The sequence below is a fragment of the Branchiostoma lanceolatum genome, chromosome 6 (assembly GCF_035083965.1).
Source record: "Branchiostoma lanceolatum isolate klBraLanc5 chromosome 6, klBraLanc5.hap2, whole genome shotgun sequence".
NCBI classification, from domain to species: domain Eukaryota; kingdom Metazoa; phylum Chordata; class Leptocardii; order Amphioxiformes; family Branchiostomatidae; genus Branchiostoma; species Branchiostoma lanceolatum.
The window spans coordinates 14,169,264-14,179,665 of record NC_089727.1 but is presented as its reverse complement, the minus strand read 5'-3'; the positions used below and the strand labels follow the sequence as shown (position 1 = coordinate 14,179,665).

The window sequence follows — 10,402 nt, the reverse complement described above, 5'->3', positions numbered from 1 at the left end:
CATTCTACTCTTCTCTCACCAGCTACTTATAGTTTGGCATAAAAAGAATAATACTAAAGCTGCAAATGAATGCAAGGTAGGGGACCAACCGGGAGGGTTTCCTTTCCGAAAGGGCTGGCGGGAACTGGAGACACTGGTCGGCTTGACGTACCACTCCGCCCCACAGAACTGTTGAGTGCTGGTGACAGAGGATGAGCCTCATGTGTCGTAGTGAAAAATGCGACGAGACCAGCTACGGCACCAATGACGACTGCTACTTTTATAGCGATGATGACGACGAGGATCAATAAGGAACGATGAGATGATATGCTGCAGCTTTTGGGAAACCCACAATCCTCTGCAGCATCGGTGCCATCTGAGCAGACAATATTTCATATCTTCATATGATTACTGCCCTCGATTTGCCCCCCAAGAGCTAAACATAACCGCCAAAACTTTTTATCGGACAGGATGAGATCTGTTAATAATCGCCATGAAAAAGAGCCATGGTTAAGCGAAGCTGCTTGTGATAACTATTATCACATTTAGAGAGATACGAGCTCGTATATGACATGTATATCTTATCTACTTTTAGATGACAAAAAGCAGTGTTAATAATTTTGTCAAATTTCAGGAGTAAGTTATGTTGATAAACATTTCAAGACCCAGTAAGGCAATCAACAACCATCGCACTATTCGAAAATGACGTGTTACTTTAGTTGTTGACTGATGCATATCAATACAGATTAACATAAAAAAAGCAAATGACTCAGAACAATGTCCTTGAATTGCTCTTCTAATTTTATTGTAGTAGAAATCGTAGATGGTACAAGAATGAACAACAAAACGTACCTCCGTCGTCTTGTCGTAACGCGCCAGGCACGTACATGTTGTTCTCAATCAAGCCGGCACCGTTACGGCTCACCTTGCCTACATCTTCTGCCATTGGCTGTTCACCGTGTTTATTTTGGTCACTAGTCTGTCGTAGCTTGCCGAGTTCATCTTTGTCAATATAGTGGTACATGTGGTTGTCGGGATCGTCATGGAACTCACTGGTGCCGGAAGATCTCTCCTTGGTTTCTTCGTCTTTGGGGTAAATGACCGACAGTCCTGCGTCAGAAAACAAATTTGCAGATCAGAAATGTTGGACTGGAGGTTGCATTTGGAAACGCCACTAAAATCTGTCTAACAACAGGGCGTGTTAATGAATGTATTGAGATACATGTGCATCTCCAAGAGGATATAGAGTCTGAGTCTGCAATTGTTAGATACTTTCGTAAGGAATTGAATAACATTCGTACAGTTATCTGCTTTATAAAGGTCCCGAAGTTGGGATTCACAGAAAAGGCAATGTCTTTCCAATAACTTGTGCTGTTCATACAAACCACACGAACACGTACTCACAGCGCACACGCACGCGCACACACATGCTCACACGTGTGGACGCATACATACATACACACACACACATATGCACACACAATCTTTCCTTAAATTGCTATTCTATTTTGTGTGTGGTAGTAATCGTAAAAGGTATACAAGAATGATGCAAACAACAAAACGTACCCTCGTCGTCTTGTCTTAACGCGCCAGGCACGTACATCCCGCTCTCAATCAAGCTGGCGCCGTTATAGCCCATCTTATCTGCATGTTCCGCCATTGACCTTCCACCTTGTCCATTTTGGTCACTAGCCTGTTGTAGATTATGGTGTTCATCTTTGTCAACATCGTGGTTTACGTTGTTGTCGGCATCGTCATGGAACTCCCAGTGACTGGTGCCAGTGGATTCTTCCTTGGTGTCTTCGTCTTTGGGGTTAATGGCCGATAGTCCTGCGTCAGAAAACAAATTTGCATATCAAAAGTGTTGGACTGGAGGTTGCATTTGTAAACGCCACTAAAATGTGTCTAACAACATGGCGTGCTAATAATAAAGATATTATGCGTGTAGATGCAGATATCATGTTCAACAAGATTTTGTTTACTTTGTTACAGTTGATAGTACAGAATCATGCTTTCTAAACTCATGATAAGGAATTCCTCTATGACGGCAACAGCCTAATGAAAAATTACGAAAATCCCCAAATGCACCACAATGTCTTTCTAACTGTCTAATAAAAACGATTCACTGAAGAAATAGTGTTTTTACAGACATTGCTGTAGAAAATGGAAACCGCCCTCCCTCCATAAAAGTAATCTTAAACCGTCTGAACAAAATAACTTTAAAACAAAAGAAGTGATGGTTTGATTTGGGTGATGATTGGTTTTCAAACAAGCCATTCATAAGTAGTTCTCATTATAATATGTTTCTTTCTTCCCCAGACAAATTACTTGAAATTGTTTACGGTTACAAGTTGTAAAATCATTCTTAGGAATCTTATGCAATACGTTCCCATGTTTTTGAAAGCGAATTCTCCGAATTCAATTTACTTTTGAGTTTTGTTATGCATTTCGATACGTTCTGTAAACATCTAATGACAGCAACCTACCAAGATGGCTACTAGTAGTTACTCACATGTTTATGTGCTACTATATAGCCTTGTGCTAAGATGTATCAATTGGCATCCACATCTGTATACAACCTTGAGCAATGTTGGTGTACATCTCATTGAACAAGAATGGTAACAAATACTATGTGTGAACATAAAACATGGATAAAGAACTATAAAAAGCACTATGAAGCATAGACAAAGACCTAGTATTGTAAAGTTAAAAAGAGACTTACGTCAACTCTACTGTGAGACTAAAATGTATCATTTGATGTTTGTTTCACGATTGTTTCACATTTGATGTTTACATTGGATAAAGTTGGGAAGAACACAAGATGGCTACTAGTCTTCATAAACAAATGCGTATACCCGCGGAGTGCTTATAGGTATTCTAGATCTTAATTTTGGGCCATTCCAAGACACAAGTGCAACTCTAAGGGGATCTTACATTTCATTATGGAGGCAACTGATTTGACCAAATACTTCATAAGTTGATTTTGTTTTACAGCAGTCTGTGAGATTCCATAGAAACAACGTTTGAGGGAATTTTGCTGACCGTTTGGTGATCTGGCATATGTTTTAGGCACTCAATGGTGCCTGTCCTGCGGGTTGGATATGGAGATAGAGTGTCTTTTGTTGTGTTCGTCATTCAAAATAGCATTGGGCAGTTGCTTACCTGTGTCAACATCTTGGCGTGGAGGTGACGCCAGCTTGGAATTCGGTGAGGATCGTTCTCTGCAGCTGCAGCTCGTTTTGCTCATCGTCTTTCCAGCTACCGAGGAACCAATATAATGGAGCTCACCTTGTCCAAGAGTGGGCGTGGTCCAAAGAATTTGAAATGTCTGACAAACTGTCGATACAAGAAAATGACGTTTGAAAACGTAACTTTTGAAAAAGACGAAAATTGGCCACAGGCTAAATGTGAAATGCGCGTCTTAGATGGAGGACATTCGCTGGACGGATGAAACTGCAGCAGCTGCCATTGTCGAGTGAAACTGCAGGTGCGACAGTTGGATAGCAAGAGTAGGCACATGATCGACGACGTACCTAGACTAATTAGGCAAGACCTCATGAATGATTTATCAGTTTACCTGAATCATTTTTTATTATCATGAAAAAACAGTGTCCTTTCAACCCATGTATTGGTATAAATTGCACTTTTAAAGATGCTTTTGAATAAGCGAAACGTAGGTCTTGTCACGCTTTTATCTCATCGTAATGTTACATGATGTTTCATTTTTTCAAAACACTATAATCTTACATAATGTTTAAATCAACATCAGATATCAATAAAAGAAAGGTCTGCACTCAACATTACCGCAACTACCATATTCAGCTGTTAGTTCAAAGAGGAGATATCAAACGATTAATTTGTGGTAACCAAAGCTCTTCATTTTGTTTTCAACTCTTTCAGCTGACCGCATCATGCCATGACTCAATCTGCTGGATTAAAGAAAACAGCGTATACGCTGCAGCTCTGGCACCTGCTTTGAGTAGCACCGAGTTTGATAATTAGGATGTAGCTGGAGAAAATTTTTTTTATTTATTAATCAGTCTACATGTATCTTACATGTAGAAACGTTGCCATCGGTAAATAAAATACTCCTTCTGTCGAGTCGAAGGTTTTGTGCAGGAAAGAAATGGATACCTATGACAGTCAAAACACAATCAGTTCAAATCTAATTCTCCTCTCACTTGTGTGGATCACGGGACCCTGGTGTGATTCCTTCTTTGAAAGATAGCAGCAAACGTCTGAACGTGGTGAAAAGGTATATTTAGCAAAGTATAAATTCAATAAGAGTTCGGGGACCTCAAACCTCAATGAAATATTTTCCACATTAGATTATGCAAATGAAGTCCTGGCATCTGATTGACTAAATCTCTGTCTAATCGACCTGCATGCCGAATGTGATGGAAATCCGTCGTTTCTTTGTTCAAGTCCTTCGTTTCTTTGTTCAGTTATCCTCTCTAAAGATTTATATATACGGGTATACACTTTTGTGTAAGTTATGCGATAATTCACCGTTACTTCTTTTTCTTATCCACTTTGGTTACTCAACAGTGTCCATCTAGTGGAAAAGGGGTGACCTGGGTCAAGCAAGCTTGGCAAAATATGGAGAAATTTTACCAGAATGTCATATTTTCCATTATTGTGTCATTCACAATACGAACACTAGAACAATACTTACTTGATATTTTCCATTATTGATATTTTCCATCATTGTGTCATTCACAACACTAACACTAGAACAATACTTACTTGATACTTGATGAGGTCTCCAAGAACAATAGTACCGACAAAAGATGGTATTTCTGAGTTTTATTGCACTATGTAATACAGCTACGGACATCTTGCAAAATGGAGCCAATGTTTACAATCATGATGAAGAATAGAAAGATTTGAACACCACCAAAATTACCAGTCTGAATGAGATCCAAAAGTCATCTTTGACAGTTAGATTCAAAATATTGCTGACATACACCAACAAACCACTTGTTATTACAAATTCAAGATAAAAGATAATAGTATCCGCACTACCTTTCTCATCAGCTATATATATATATATATACGCCACCTAAGCAGTTTTGTACTACTGTATCATTAGCCACGTTGATTGTGATCTAGGAAACTTGTATCACATCTAAACTTGCATCACATCTCAGCAATTATATCACTCCACCATTCAAGCTCACATGGCACAGGAATAATGCTGATTCACAGTTCAGCTCAGCTGTGTCGTCAAGAGAATACAAACGAGGATAGGTACATCAGAGCATAACAATGGTATTTCAGTGTTTTATGTTACAAGCTAAGGTGCATATAACTGCAAAACGTCTGTCAAAATTAAGTGATTTGTGCCATGGTTATGATTATGATGATTTCAAACAAAACGTTTCATTCCACAAATATTATCGTTTTACATCACTTTCAATAGTCGTCTTTGATGGGTACATCCAAAATAGCGATAGTACCAGCAAATTAAATATGATATAACAAACTAAGGTGAATATAACACCTACACATATTTAAAATAAAGCCAATGGTCATAATCATGAAGGAGAAAATATTGCACACCACCTATATTACATTTTCGTATACATCCTGACATATACTCATGTTAACATCCTGACATATACTCAAAGAACTATGTGCCAATCGTTGTACTCATATAAAGAATTTAGTATTACATTTAAATTTAGTTTTAAAGTATTTTAATAGCACATCGCAAATATTACATTTCTGAAAATACTAATACATCTTTGTAGACATGAAGTAATTGAATAACATAATCTGGAACAGTACTAGAGGAAAAGTATTGTACACATCCAATTAATGTTAGTATTTTGCAAATACAAATCGAACTATCATTGTATTCATATTCATAATATAGATATGATATATCTATAACACAATAATCGAAGTTGTGGAGGTCAGTCATTGCTTTCTTTAGAAGCTTGACAGAAAAAAGGTAAACTGGGTTGGAAGTTAAGACAATCATGTCAACGCAGCGTGAACCAATACACCAGTGATACACTCATCTCTAGGTTGTTGCTCGTATATGATACAGCATCATGCCACACAAACTATATTCTCCTAACCACACCCATATTGGCATATTGGCTTCGCCACAACAAAGAGACCGCGGGCGGTCTAAACTTCCTGGCATTTTTGACCAATCGCTAACGTCACATGTGTTGGTTATTTGAATTCTGAAGAAGACTCTACTAGGACAGTCGAAACTTTGACCCTCTAACTTTATGTGTTGGAACAAAGTTTTTGCTCTGTACTATGTTACCACAGGTGAACTTACATGCCCACATCAAAGGACTTGATGATATAATTCATTCCGGTGGTTGTTTGTTTGTCAGTTTTAGCGCTGTCATGGGACTTTATCCACAAAACACCTTTGAGTGGTGACATATCAATCGAAACTGGCTATTTTCTTTCTTCCTTGTTCCAACACCAAAACTGAAACCAAATAGAGGTTGTTGTTTTTAGATCATTATTATTATTCTTTGTATTCTTTTTTTTCAGCACAAAAGTAAATCATCCTTATAATATTGATGCATTAGAAAAATGTAACTGGTAAAAACACAAAGATTGTACCCATTACCTTACTACGGCTGACATTTCCAAAAATACAATAAATCTGCATATGTGCATTATTGACTGATAACATGTATTGACCAAGAAAAAATAACAGGAGCAAATAATTGCTGTCAATGCTCTCTTATCAAGCAAGACGAGATTGGCAGATATAACGCTTTTTATCGGAGCATTTAGTGTCGTCCCACATAGTACGGCTAGAGTACTGAACACACAGTGATTCCCATAGCAATTTGAAGTTCCTTGGTTCACCTGGGTGCCATCCCTGATGGAAAAGAAACAGTTTTTATTCGACTAGGTTAGGTAAATGTCGCGAAGAATCCGCTAGTAGATTTAGCCTACTGAAAGCAACGACAGCCTATAACCAACCGGGATCCATTGATTGCCCATTTTCTGCAATGTACCACGTCCGCATTTACCTCTGCATGAGCTGGGCATTAGGCCTAGGACTGTGCAAAGTAGTTAGAATAACAATCACAAACTAACCAGAAAATAACAAGGATAGTGATGAGAATAGCGATGGATGAACGGAATATTAAACAAAACTGCTTGTAGCGGCACGAGTATTAACCCTAATTGCACACGTAGATGAAATGTACAGTGTGAACATAAGTCAACTATGTTCTTAACAGCAGAATACATACCTTGTAGTTTCTCAGACGTGACCCATCCACCCATTTCCAGCCTTTAACGCCAGTCTTTGACATACCAATCCAATGACGAGGGTTGCCTCCAGACGTTTTGACCAGGCGTCTCAGAGCGAGGTCGAATTCTTTGGTTTTAGGCATGGCCAATGTCGCCCCTTCCGCAATACAGGCCTTCTTTGCCCCCCAGAATTGCCTCGGGATGGGAACGAGCCGGATGCAGGACCACTCGAGTCTTATGTAGCCATCCTTGCAGCCACCTGAAACAGGTGAGCATGAGCTATTGCCGTCGTCCATGCAATTGTTATCTCACACCGAGGGAGTTTTGATGTCTGTCTGTGTTCACAAGGCAGTATGTATACACTACCACAAATGTATCTTTTGTGTGTTTCTTATTTTCCTGTAGTAGTACATACACAGAATATATTTTTCCAGTGAGAACATACAGTGGCAATAGTGGCAACTGTTTAAAGGAATTAAAATTGTGGCAACTGTTGAAAGAAGTAAGAATAAATATGGAGAATAGGACACTTTAGCCAAATAAATTGTTAGAGCAAGAATTCCTTTCCTTTTTTTCACACCATTAACATTAAATTCGATTTTTTTGGAGGCAAACTTTTCCCAGTATAAATCGAAACAACCTGTACCTGCCGGGTAGTCGGAAAACATCGCAGGAGGATGGGAACTACTAATCTAGAACATACATTCACCTATGTACATTATATAGTTAAACTTTACCAAATGTATCACTTTTCACTATATCTTTTTTTAATTCTTGTCCTTTAGAATATGGAAGACAATCACCTGCTTCTTTGTCGTAGAATGTGTTGTTGGAGTTGCCAGTGGAGGAGGGTAAACTACAGGTCGCGCTTTTCGGGTAGCAGTTTCCGTTGGAGAACTGGAAGGCCACACACTGGGAGTTGCCGCTGCACCGGCTAGCACACTGGGACAGATTCATGCCGCTGCCGTAGATGAACCAGATGTCGTTTCCAGGACAGTCTCCGGCTCGGGCAGTGTAACCAGAGACTGCCGGCAGCTTCGACCCTAAGGTGAGAAGGTGTATAAAGATAACGCGTCATCGAAAAGAAAAGGACAACGGGTAATCGAGAAAGTATTGTTGGTAAGATCAATCAAAATTCGAGGAAAAAAAAGTTCTTGTCTTTGTCCTATATCTATTTGAACAAATCAAGCATCAAAATCAAATCGTTTGGAACTACAGCCAAAGGAAATAGATTCTCATAAGGCAACGTTATCAGGGTGGGTCAATATAATAGAACAATGCACAGCTGTATTTGTCACATGGGGGGAGGATGGTGCAAGTCGATCATAGCTAATTTAGGCCAAATAATGTGTCGCCTGAGTGTCGTACCTTGGAGGGTCGTTAAAGGTTGTTGCTTTGTAGTCTTCTGCACCAGGTCAAATCTTGTCCCTTCGGCAATGTGTGGGAAAACCTAATGACAAATAATGATACATGTTTATTGTCACTTACGGGACCAACATTTCCAATGCAACATAATGGGAATCCATCGTATCAGGTACACCACACATTAACTATAGGTTATGGTATTCCAAAGACCTTAGGACTTTTCTTACTTTAGTTGTAGTTGCCGTCGTGACTGTCTTTATTGTCCCGGTTTGATGAAACATGGTCGTTTCAAGCTGCAGATCGGTCAAGGACACACCACTCGTCTCACCATCAGCTGCGTTCCATGTAGGCAAAGCTAATGAGTTGGTTGGATCTTCCGTCACGATCATATAGGGCTGGTTTAAGACGTGGATATCAGAATATCACTTCATTTGAAGAATACGAATGTACGCAAGGTTAACAAGTTACAGTGCTTAGTAAGATTAATTTATAACTGGCTATAACTGGACAAGTTTGCCATTTCATAAGCATTAGCAAGACGCTTCTTGTGTTAAGGAATGGAAATTCAATTTTTTTATACCATCTGCTTCTTGTTTGGCATTGAAAACGGAAAACACAACTATAGTGATCTGAAACTGCACATTGAATACAAGGGGACCAACCGAGATCGTTTCATTTTTGTTTTCCAGTGTGGAACCAACAGGTGTGGCGGGAACTGGTGACATTGGTCGGCTTGACGTGCCACTCCGCCCCGCAGAACTGTTGAGCGAGAGGGGGTGAGTCTCCTGCGTGTTCGTGAGGAATAGCACGAGACCAGCTCCGGCACCAATGACGGCTGCTACTATCATAGCAATGACTACGATGCGAGGCAGGAAAGAACGATGAGATGTCAAGTTGCAGCTTTTGGGAAACCCACAATCGTCTGTAGCATCGGTGACATCTGTGAGCAGACAATTTTTCATATCTTTCTATGATTACGGCTGTTAATATGTATTTTCAAGAGCTAGAAGAGTAAACGTACAGTGGACTGCGCAGTGGCGACACAAATTGGGAATTTGTAGTGCCAACATAAAATCATTGAAAACCTTTAGTTTCCGTGCAAACGTTGGCCCAATCTGAAGACTTTTTTGGTTAGAACGAACAGGTAGGGTCTAAGCTTTCCCATTTTGGTCAAAATTTGTTCAGTTCACCTGTTCATTTGGCGTAAGGGCATATGTGAGTAGTTGGGTCAGGCCTGCCCTGAGCGGACGAATACAGGGTCAAACGTACGGTCTGTTTTTGGGAAGTCAAAGCATTGTTTATCATTTTGTCGAGGTAAGTAATCTTGACAAATACATTTCAATAGTACAGTGATGCTGCAATCAAAAATGATGTCATGATATTTGAAGGTGACGTGTTCCCAAATGTTGACCAATATATCAATACAGGCATAGCTTAACATGTAAAGCAGATGACTGCCCTGAGAATAGCGTTCTTCGATTGCGCTACTTCTTTCTTTGTGGTACAAAAATGGCACCAGAAGGCCAACAACAAATCGTACCTCCGTCGTCTTGTCGTAACGCACCAGGCACATATATGCTGTTCTCAATCAAGCCGGCACCGTTACGGCCCACATTGTCTGCATCTTTCGCTGTTGGCTGTCCACCCTGTCCATTATGGTCACTAGCCAACCGTAGGTTGTCGAGGTCATCTTTGTCAACATAGTGGTGCACGTGGTTGTCGAGATCGCCACTGGTATCAGGGGATTCTTCTTTGGTGTCGTCGTCTTTGGCCGACGGCCCTGCGCGCGTCAGAAAACAGGATTGCAGATCAAGAATGA

At 39.9% G+C, this 10,402-nt stretch overlaps 1 long non-coding RNA gene across 1 annotated transcript; it reads right to left on the bottom strand.

Annotated features, from left to right (window-relative positions):
• Window positions 1-6,575: 6,575 nt before the first annotated feature.
• On the bottom strand, window positions 6,576-8,691 carry LOC136437489 (uncharacterized). The gene is made up of 4 exons (XR_010756191.1): window positions 8,587-8,691; window positions 8,022-8,261; window positions 7,218-7,477; window positions 6,576-6,838 (listed from the first exon to the last, which is right to left on the bottom strand). It is a non-coding gene; the product is annotated as an uncharacterized lncRNA (long non-coding RNA).
• Between the last annotated feature and the right edge of the window lie 1,711 nt (window positions 8,692-10,402).